An 11,467-nucleotide genomic window follows, 5' to 3' on the forward strand; every position below is an offset into this window, starting at 1 on the left:
GATTTTGAAAATTCACTTTTAGAAAAAGAAATACTATTTTTGAACTTCTTATTTTTGTTTGTTAAAGACGTAATATGAGTTGTCAAATTTGATAAAGCTAAATCAAACGACTTTTTATCTTAACTATTGAAAAAGTAGAGTGTAGATTTACCTCATCATCCGGGTACTCTTCATTAGTGCTTTCAGCCTCAAAAGCTTTGTCCTTGGCCAACCTCGCCATGAAGCACACATTTGCAGAGAGATCTTCATCTTCATCATCCGAGAGCAACAGCCATTTGTCATCTTCAGCAAGCAATGCATGACCGGCTTCCACTTGCTTTGCCAACAACATCTTCTGCTTGTAGTACGCTTACGAGGTTGCTTGCAATCAATTGCAAATTGACCAGGAATCCCACAATTGTAGCACTTTTTGTCAGAAACTTTACCCTTCTCAACAACTTGTTTGTCATAACCTTCAACTTTCTTTTCAACATGCTTGGATCCACTTGATTCATTTGAATGATAGTGTTCCTTCTTGGGAAATGCACTTGTGGAAGAAGTGTGGAGATTGTTATTTGTAGGCCTATCTTTGTAGAACTTTTTATTGAAATGCTTAGTTACAGCGGCAAGAGCTTGATATAGTTCACCTGAAACACCATCTCTTGAAGCCATCATATCATCTCCCTCCTCATTTGATGAAGAGACAACTACCATTTGCCTTTTAAGAGCTTCAGAAACCTTCTTTTCAACAATCAATGCCAAAGGATCAAAAGATACAACTTCTGGCATTTTGTTTGATGAAGCTTTGTTTAGAACTTGATGTTCATTGAGTTTGAAGGATTCATGAAGATTATGGATGGTGAACTTGGCCAGATTTTGATGTTGCTTAATCTGTGTTCAATAATCTTCCCATTCAAGACCAAGAGCTTTGATGAATTTGATGTTTAACTCAATCTCTGAGTTCTTGACATTGTTCTTCCTAAGTTCATTTATGACATTGCAGAATCTACAGTAGACAGCCTCTAGAGATTCATTTGGCAATTTGCTGAAGTTGTCAAACTCAGTCAACACATTTGTCAATCTTATTGTTGAAGTTAGGTCAGATCCTTCCATTTGTCTTGCCACCTCGTCCCATATCTCCTAGGTTGTATCATAAGAATCAACAGAACCATAGATTTCATCTGGCAGTGCTTTGTATAAGCATGATCTAGCTCTGTTATTTGCAGTTATTCGATCTTTTTGTTCAGCATTCAAAAGATCAAGAGTGAGTATAGCACCAATAGTGGGATGACGATGAACTGCAAGTGCATTAAGAATGGAATCTTTAAGTAGGTGACCATTTGGTTGACATTCCACATAGTCCATGAATTTTTTCTTCCATAGTCCATAAGAACCACGGTAGAGAACTGGAGGTCTTGTATCTGAACCTAAAGCCAATGCTTCACGAGAAGCCATTTGACATTAATTTGATTTGAAAAGAGATTTGAATTAAGATTTGAAGAAACTGGGAAACGAAACGATCTTGGATGAGATCGCCCTAGAAGATCGTCTTGACAGGAGATCGTCTTAAGTGAAAGACAGTTGAGACGATTTGAATGAGATCGTCTTGGAAACTTTGAGTGAAATTTGGTTAAGTATTGAAAATGAAATTGAAATGTAGGTAATTTGTTGAAATGAAATGAAGTGAAATGAATTAAAATGATCTTGAGAGAATCGTTTTGGAATTTGGAAATGAAACGGTCTTAATGAAGATCGTCTTGGGTTTTAATGACTTGTGAAAATTTTCCAAGTATTTTTGAGAAAAATGGACAGAGTTTTGGTATGAAATGGAATGAAAGAAATTTGAGCAAAACCAATCAATAAGATCAGTTACCCAGGAAGTGTGTGATTCCCAATCACAACGACTTCAAATGTTCAACCAAACCACAACACCTTGCACAAGAAACTGAGACGATCTTGTCAGGATCGTCTTGTGTTTCAAGAAGCTGAGACGATCTTGTCATGATCGTCTTGGCTTTCTGTCACAAAACTTAACAATTTTCAAATACTGTTAAGTATTTGAATTGACCAAACCGATCCTCACGGATTAGTTAGCCACGAACAAACACTTAACCTCACAAACACTTGCTAGAACGATCTTGAGGAGATCGTCCTACAAGACACAAAGCACAAAGTATGAGAAATGAGTAATCAAGCACTGAGACGATCTGAGAAAGATCGTCCTAGTGAAGATCGTCTGGAGGTCATCTTCTTCATCACAACAGTTTGCAAAAACTCCATTGATGACTTTTAAAGCTTCAATATCTTTCGAAATACTTGGAGTTAGAACTTGAAATCACTTGCAAAATGTTTGTAATCACGTCTGCAACAAATCCTTGAACAAAATTCAGCTAATAACACAACAGAATCAAAATCCAAATTTTGAGCGCCAAAAACCAAAAATTCAATCTCGAGAATTCGATTGAATTGGAACGTAAAACTTGACAGCATTATGTTTTGAGCTATGAGGAATCTATTGGTGAACAAAAATTGAGATCAAAATCAGTTATGGATCGATATCAAAGTGATGTTTTGCTCTGATACCACATGTTATAACACGATTTCTGCTCTTGATTTGATCTCAACAATGGCGGATCAAGTGTGTGTGTTCTTGGTGTGTTTAGTGTGTGTGATTTCTAGAGAGAGAGAGAGAGATTGGAACGAACTGTATTAAGTGTGTGTAAAAAATGGATCAAAATGCTTATGATTTCTAAGGAGTTGAGGGAATTTATAGTCTAAATCTACAATTAAGCTAATTAACACTCCTAGTCCCTCAATCTTAGAAATCATTTCACCATGTCTTAACAACAACTAAGTCCACTAACTTAAATTACAATTTATCACTATTTTTGGATTTCTAACATATACTGGACATCCAAAAACGTGAAAATAACCAATATTTGGTTTTCTATTTCTTAATATTTCATAGAATGTCTTCTTGTGTCACTTCACGTACACTGAACGATTCTGGGTGTGACAAGCAGTTGCAATTGCTTCAGCCCAGTACATTTTAGGAAGACCAGATTCAGCAAGCATACTTCTGGCACCTTCTATCAGAGTTCTGTTCTTTCTTTCTACAATCCCATTCTGCTCTGGAGTGCGTGCTGATGAGAAGTTCTGAGAGATACCAGTGTCAGTAAAAAATTTCTCTAGGGTTGCATTCTGAAATTCTGTTCCATTATCACTTCTTAACTGACACACTTTTCGCTTATATTTAAGTTAATTTAGCTTGATAAGAGCGATGACTTCAGCAACAGTTTCATTCTTTGTTTTGAGAAATATTACCCAACAATATCTGGAGTATTCATCAACAACTACCAGGGTATATTTCTTACCGGCACGAGTCTGAACATTCACTGGACCCAAAAGGTCCATATGAAGCATATGAAGAGGTTCAGATATGCTAAAACTCTGCTTTGTCTTGAAACTGGTGCGTTTCTGCTTACCCATCTCACATCCTGGACATGGCATTTCCTTTTTGAAAGAAACTGAAGGTATCCCATTTGCAAGTTGTTTTTGGACAACTTATTAATATTTGTGAAATTTAAATGGACAACTGCTCTGAAGGAGAGCTTTCCATATCCATTACATATACATTCCCTTTTCTGGGAGCAATCAATACTACCTTCCAATCCTTATTAAATACAATGCCCTGCGATATGTTAAACAACAACTGGTAACCATAATCACACAGTTGGCTCACACTTATTAGGTTATATTTCAAACCATTAACGTAAGCCACCCGTCTGAATTTGACTTGATCATTATTCAGGACACCATATCCCTCAGTCTTTCCAGAACCATCATTTTCAAAGGTAATAGAGGGTCCGTCTGAAGCCACGAACTCCTCCAGCAGGGTCTTACATCTGGTCATTGTCCTGCCAGCAGGGCTGTCAAGATATCAAATATATTTCTTTCGATCGCCCTGCACATCCACTAGATTGATTAGTTAGTTTTGGGAACCTATCGACTGATGGGTTCTTTGGATCCTGCCAAATGGATCCCTGGGGGTATCTGGTTGAGTTCACTTTCGTCGACAGTAATCTTAGTTGAAAAGACCACTGGGGTTGACAGTTTAGAAACCTTTTTCTTTTTCTCAACAGGAGTAACAACTTTAACTTTCTTGGAAAAAGGTTTTGCATTTTGTTTTAGGCCACATGAAGTACCCTCAAAATTGTTTAATCTTGCATTGCAACTTTGAACTTGACGAGCCAGTAGTTGAAACTGGCTTTCTAATCTTAACAAAATGGTTTGTTCAGATGACACCTGAGCCTTTCCAGATGACTGAACTTTTGGCTTAGGTGGAACAACATTCTTTTTCTTCTAAACCTGGGGTTCCTTAGAAGATGATTGAGGCAATGGTTTATTCTGCATGACCTTTTTTACTGGAGCATTCATCTGGTGTGCTCCAGTCTTGATCTCAGACAATGGAATAGGAGGAATAATACAAGTTTTAGTTGTTGTTGGTTCATCATAAATAGTGCTTGGTTTTAACACTTCTGGTAGTCGGTCAACAGCAGGTACTAATCACGTCACCCCCCAGATATGCTCGTTTTTTAGAGGGGGACTGGTTTCTTGCAACATCATATGGTTTTCTGGTCTCAAGCCATGAATGAATGACATGTTTTTCTTTTGCTAAAGCATTTTCAAGCTCTTGCTTTTCTTGGACCAGTTGTTTAGTGACCAAAACTTGTGCTTTAAAAGCCAATTCAATGTCTTGAAGTTCTTTTAACTTTGATTGTAAATTTGCCATTTCAGAAAAATATGTTCCAAAAATATTTGACATTTCTGATCGAATAGTTTCTACAAAAATTAAATCAGAGTTTAGAGCTTCATCAATGTCCATTTTTAATTCAGGATCAGTTTCCTTGTCATAATCAATTACCTTTTTAATAACAATGTCCACCCATCTTCCAGATAAAACCAGCTAGGTTGGATCAGTGGTTCGAGCCCTTGCCTTTGGACACAGAGGTCAAGGGTTCGATCCTCATGCCCAGCAAGGCTGGAGGGCCTTTTCTACCTATGGTAGAACATGGAAGCAGCCTCTCTATCTTAGGTAGGGGTAAGACTGTCTACATCTTAACCTCCCCCAAACACCATCTAAGACGGTATTGGGACCTAAAACCCGTGGAAGACGGCATTGAGAGTTACTTACTTACTTACCCATCTTCCAGATGTGACATCTTCTTTCACCAGATGCTCTTGATCAGCCAGAGCCATATAACAGCAATCTCTTTTCTCTTCATCATTAAATGATGAGTCATCAGAGGGAACCCATTCTTCTTCAGCAATCATGCATTGATTATTATCTTTTTCTACAGACATGAGAGCAATTTGAGCCTTAAGCTTTTTGTATTTTGATCTGTAGCTATCATCAAGCTTGTTATAAGAAGTTGATGGACCAGATTGAGATACAAACTGATTGGACTTGCACTCTTTCATGAAATGACCTTTTCTGCCACACTTAAAGCATGTCAGATTAGTCTTGTCAATGGAAGAACTGGGTGCATTATGTCTAGTGGGTCTGTTGGCTCTTGCTTTAAAACGGTTAACCGTTTAAGCAATCATAGCCATCAGATCATCACTATCAGTTTCATCACAATCTGGAGAGATATTATTCATGGCTCCAGAATCCATTAATCCAGACATCATCTTCTTCATAGAAAATACATTCTCAGAAGACATTAATGCCGCACAGGGTGGTTCAGTATGATTAACCACAGGGGAACTACTGGAAGCATGATTAATGGCATCTTTTTCTACCTCAATTCTCTGGGCTTGATTCTCTTCAGTAAATCTGAAGGCTCCATAAAATGTTGACAGAGTATGGGAATGCAAGGTTTTATCTTGTCTCAAGACCACGATCATGTGAGACCATTTAGATGGAAGAATATCACAAAATTTTCAAGAAGTATATCCTTGTCTTTTTCTACTCCCAGCTCTCTTAACTGGTTTATGATGCTCATAAATCTGGTGTAAGTACTAGTTAATGATTCATTAGGCAGAGCAAAAAATGACTCGTACTTCTTATTTACAGACACTTTCCTGGTAACAATAGTGTCATCACCACCTTTATACTGGTTTACTAGTTCATCCCACATGCTTTTAGCACTAGGATAAAGAACTAGTGTGGGAATAAGAGATTCAGGAACGACCCCAAGGATCATATTTTTTAAAACGGTATCCATATTAGCAAGTCTTTTATCCTCTTCAGACCAGTGTTCCTCTCTCTTTTCCCTTCCAGATCTTGCTTCAAGAGGGTCAAGAAGTGGATTGAGAGGGCTTCTAGGAATATAGGGTCCTTCATTTAAAATTTTATCATGTTCCTCTGAATTCTAGTAATATGCAATATCATCCTAGCTTTCCACGTGCCAAATTCATCACCATTCCCATTGAATTTGGGAACATGAGTGTTTGAGTAGTGCACATGCACGTGTGGAGAAGCAGGATTAGGAGGTGGGGGTGGAGGATTATTGTTAACATGGTCAGTAGTCTGTTCAGTTTCAATAATGGGGGGAGATCCTGTATTTAAAGGGTTTCCTTGTGTATTCTCTGGGTTGGCCATCAAGAAACAACGGATCTAGGCAAGTATATTAGCCTTCCGCTCTGATACCAATTGTGAAGTCTCTCACTTGATGGTTTAACCCACAAGTCAAGTAAGCACTAGATTGGACTAGTATTACAATGAATATAAATGCGACAAGTCAAGTAAGCACTAGATTGGACTAGTATTACTATAAATATAAATGCAAGAATATATATAAAGTAATACGTAACTTAAGCAATATAAAGATAAGCAAGTAAAGTAAATGGTGAGACACAATGTAATTTTGAAGTGTATTTTATTTATTGATGTTAAATAAAATACAAGGTTGTTGCGGAACTAAGATATTACAAAGTAATTATCTAAACAACCTTATGAATTACAAGTGATCTAATATTTGCTAAATAAACTCTTTTGATCGAAACACTTAAAGTTGTGAAGTATAATTGTTTAGATCGAGAGTATTTGAGCGAAGGCACCAAATTGCAAAAGTGTAATTTGGACAAGGGAAATGACTTGGTATTTATAGGCAAAAAGAATAAATATAATATTCATTTTGTCGTACAAATATGGTTACATGTATTTAGGGAAACTACTTTAATTCCTTAAATGCATTGGTTAAAGTACAAGAATAAAGTCTTGATAGCGACTTGTCTTCTAATTAACCAACCACCTTTACATGCGTGTAAGGCTTTTAACAAAGGACAAATGGATTGTCCAGGTAAAGGCGTGTAAAGGCATAAAGTCAATCCCTCGTAATCAGTGTTCAGACTTGTAAGGTCTAGAACACTGTCAAGGACTCCAGTCAGGAGATCTGGTAAGTCTGCCAGTGAGCTCCGCTATTTGTCAAACTTCTTTCTTCAGACTTCAGTCTTCGACTTCAGTGAGAATGTTCTTTAGTGGAAAGATCTTGACTGGAGTGAAGTCTAGTGAACCAATCTGGTGGAATCCAGATTCCTGTACAAGTAAATGGTTCACTGGTCTTCACATAATTTCTGGACAAATCTTTAGAGGGCTCCAGTAGTCACGTCTGGAGCGAGTCCAGTAAATCTGGACCTAACAGAGATGTTTGCTTCACGTTAAAGACTCAAGATGAGCTGAACTGGTTGTGGCATAAAAGGTTGTCTCACATGAATTTCAAGGATATTAACAAGCTATGTAAGAAAGAGTTGGTGTCTGGTATTCCTGTAATTAATTATGAGAAAGACAAGCTGTGTGGTGCTTGTGAGAAAGGCAAACAACATCTCTGTTGTGAATAATCCAATCTGATCATGCTGGACCTTCTAATCTGAATCAGCATACAGTTCCAGTTGTGAATAATCCATCTCATGTGACAAAATGGACAAGAAGTCATCCAATTAACCAAATTATTGGTGATCCCCTTACTAGTGTAAAAACAAGAAGGAAAGCAACAGCCAACTTTTGCATGTTTGTTAATTTTGTGAGTAAGGTTGAACCAATTGAGGTTAGTGAAGCCCTGGCAGATCCATCTTGGGTTAATTCAATGCAAGATGAACTCACACAGTTTGAAAGAAACAAGGTTTGGGAACTTGGTCCAAGACCTCATCACAAAACTGTGAAAGGAACCAAGTGGGTCTACAGAAATAAAATGGATGAAAGGGGAGTTGTGACCAAAAACAAAGCAAGATTGGTAGCTCTTGGTTACAGACAAGAGGATGGAATTGATTATGATGAGACTTTTGCACCTGTAGCAAGATTAGAAGCAATCATAATGTTTTTGGCTTTCTCTGCACACAAAGGCTTCAAGGTCTATCAAATGGATGTGAAGAGTGCATTTCTTAATGGGACATTGGAAGAAGAAGTCTATGTTAAACAACCTCCAGGTTTTGAAAGTTCAAAGTTTCCTGACCACGTATTCAGGCTTGACAAGGCTCTCTATGGCTTGAAACAAGCTCCAAGAGCATGGTATGATACTTTGTCTAAATTTCTTTTGGCTAACAAGTTTAAAAGAGGTAATGTTGACAAGATTTTGTTTGTGAGAAAGTATAATGGTGATATCCTGCTTGTACAAATTTATGTAGATGATATTATATTTGGATCTAGTAGTGAAAGACTGTGCAAAAAATTTTCTGAATTAATGTCTAAAAAGTATGAAATGAGCATGATGGGAGAATTAAACTATTTTCTGGGTTTACAAGTTAAGCAGACTAAAAGTGGAATTTTTATAAACCAAGGAAAATTTGTTAAAGATCTCTTAAACAAATTTGGTTTTAGTGATTGCTCACCTATGAAGACTCCTATGGGAATTGGTGATAAGCTGGGTGAAGATAAAAATGGAAAATCTGTTGACACCACATCTTATAGGGGTATGATAGGATCATTACTTTACTTGACTGCTAGTAGACCAGATATTATGTTTGCTACATGTTTTTGTGCAAGATATCAAGCTACTCCTAAGGAATCACATCTTAAGGCTGTAAAAAGAATCTTTAGATACCTTAAAGGTAGTCCCAATCTGGGTCTTTGGTATCCCAAAGACTCAGGATTTGATCTAATTGGCTATTCAGATTCTGACTTTGCAGGCTGTAAAATTGATAGAAAAAGTACTTCAGGAGCTTGTCAATTGCTAGGAAATAGACTTGTAAGTTGGTCCAGCAAAAAGCAACATTCAGTTTCTATATCTAATACAGAAGTTGAGTATGTTGGATTTGGGAGTTGTTGCTCTCAAATTCTTTGGATGCAATATCAGCTTCAAGACTATGGTGTCACTACATCAAAAGCACCAATCTTTTGTGACAGTACCAGTGCCATAGCAATCTCCAACAATCATGTACTTCATTCAAGGACCAAGCACATTGATATAAGATATCATTTCATTAGGGATCATGTGATGAAAGAAGATGTTGAACTCCATTTCATTCCAACTGATAATCAGCTTGCTGACCTGTTTACAAAGCCATTGGATGAATCAAGGTTCAACTATCTCATAAGTAAACTAGGTATGCTTAATATGTAAAAGGAAGTGAGCTAAGTACTAACAAATATGACTCATTTAAATTTCTCAATTTTTTGGGCAAGCTGTGTCTGACACAGACTACCCTTTTATACTTGGTGATTTATCAAGTAAAAATGGGTAAGCTGAGTCTGACCAAGCTTCGTGGTGATTTTTGTTATTAAATATCTCAGTGTGTTTTATTACGTATATTATTTTATTTAGTTTATTTTGTTGATCCTCTTGGGGAGTGACACGTGTGGGAGTTACAGCCGGTTATTGAAAAAGTACCCCCACTACTTGTTGATCCTTCAATCATATTCTTTCTCTGTCTTACTTTTTCCAAATGGTTAATTTGGAAAAGTATATACTATTAGCTTAACCTAAAAACCCAAATCACTCATTCATTTTTTATCAAATCTGTTTCCTTTTCTCTCAAAACTGTTTTATTGTTTTTAACTTCTTATAAAAATCTTTGTTTTATATTTCAAATGGCTTCATTATCTGTTTCTGTTAATAACTCTAATAATAATTCTTCGCTGAATCTGAGATTTAATACGCAACTCCAATAAGCGCTAATAAGCTTTCACCTTATGAGGTAGGTAGTGATGTAGTTGTAGTTCCGGCTTGATCTTGATACAAGTAAAATCAAGATTGACAGTCTGGTATATGCCAATATTCATCCTCATTATTGGGCAGAAGGTTATGATGATATTGTTGCATTTATGTGGTATCATCCCTTTGGAAAAGTGATGATTGAAAAACCAGATTGGGTATTTCAAGATCTCCTGTGTGAATTCTGGGCGAGCTGTTTTGTGAAGCAGAACAAGAAAGGACATGCTGCAACCCTCAACGGTAAGAAAAAGGTATATATTTCTTTAGAGAGGATTAGGTCTGCATTTGAGCTGTTTTATATGGATGAAGATGATTATGAAACTCTTGCTACACATACTGAAGCTAAAAATGTTTACAATTAGTGTAATATTCTAGTACACTGGCTTCAGTTGTAAAAATGAAATACCTAACTGGCATTTGGAATTATTTGCTAAGCACAATTTCTAAAACATTACAAGTAAAGGCAGGCAGCTTTGATCAGCCTAATGTTCTTGAACTGTAGATTTTTCATTCAATGGCCACTATGACCAGAGTAGATTATGCCGGTTTATTTTTTAAGGACCTTGTTGATCGTGTTAGTAAGAAGAGTCTTACCATACGTTATGGTAGGATTCTTAGTATGACCATTGAAGCTATTCTTGACAGTGATTACAGTCTGTCAACTGGTCAGACTGTTGAATGCATGTCAATTAATAATAACATTTTCAACAGTTCAAAGGTAAATACGCAGGGTCGGACCCAAGCAATGCAAATTTACCTTGATTTTTGTAGGCATAGAAAGGGAACAAGAAGCACTTGAGGAGGCTATCCTAACTTCGACACGATCTGGGTTTAACACCCAATATGCCAATCAGGGGGACCAGGTACACATGCTTCTGAACCCTCAAACTCTTCCCAATCTGCTTATTCTTCTCCTTCAAAAGAGGGTGAAGGGTTGGCCACAACATCAGCCACCCTAGCCGCACCCTCATCCGTTCAATTCAAATCAGCTCCAAAAAGACCCATTGTTAAGGACTTAGTGCCTCACAGTGCTAAAAAGAAAAGATTCACAAGGAAATCTGTGTCAGCTTCAGTGGTCGACATTGCAACTTCAAAAGCATTAAAAGTCCCACCTGGTACAGTGGAAGCTGAGGAACGTTCCAAAGCTGTCCTTATTACCCAAGCTGATAAGCTGAAATCACCACACCCATCTACAATCTCCCAAAAGAGTGTAGACGAGATAAAGGGAACAACTGTTGCTACCCAACCATCCAAACAGGGTGAAGGTATTGAAACAAAGACCTCCTCCCAAGGTCATACTGAGTCTGTGCCGAAATCGCCATCATCAGCCTCCCAAA

This window comes from Erigeron canadensis, chromosome 5, assembly GCF_010389155.1.
Source record: "Erigeron canadensis isolate Cc75 chromosome 5, C_canadensis_v1, whole genome shotgun sequence".
NCBI lineage: Eukaryota > Viridiplantae > Streptophyta > Magnoliopsida > Asterales > Asteraceae > Erigeron > Erigeron canadensis.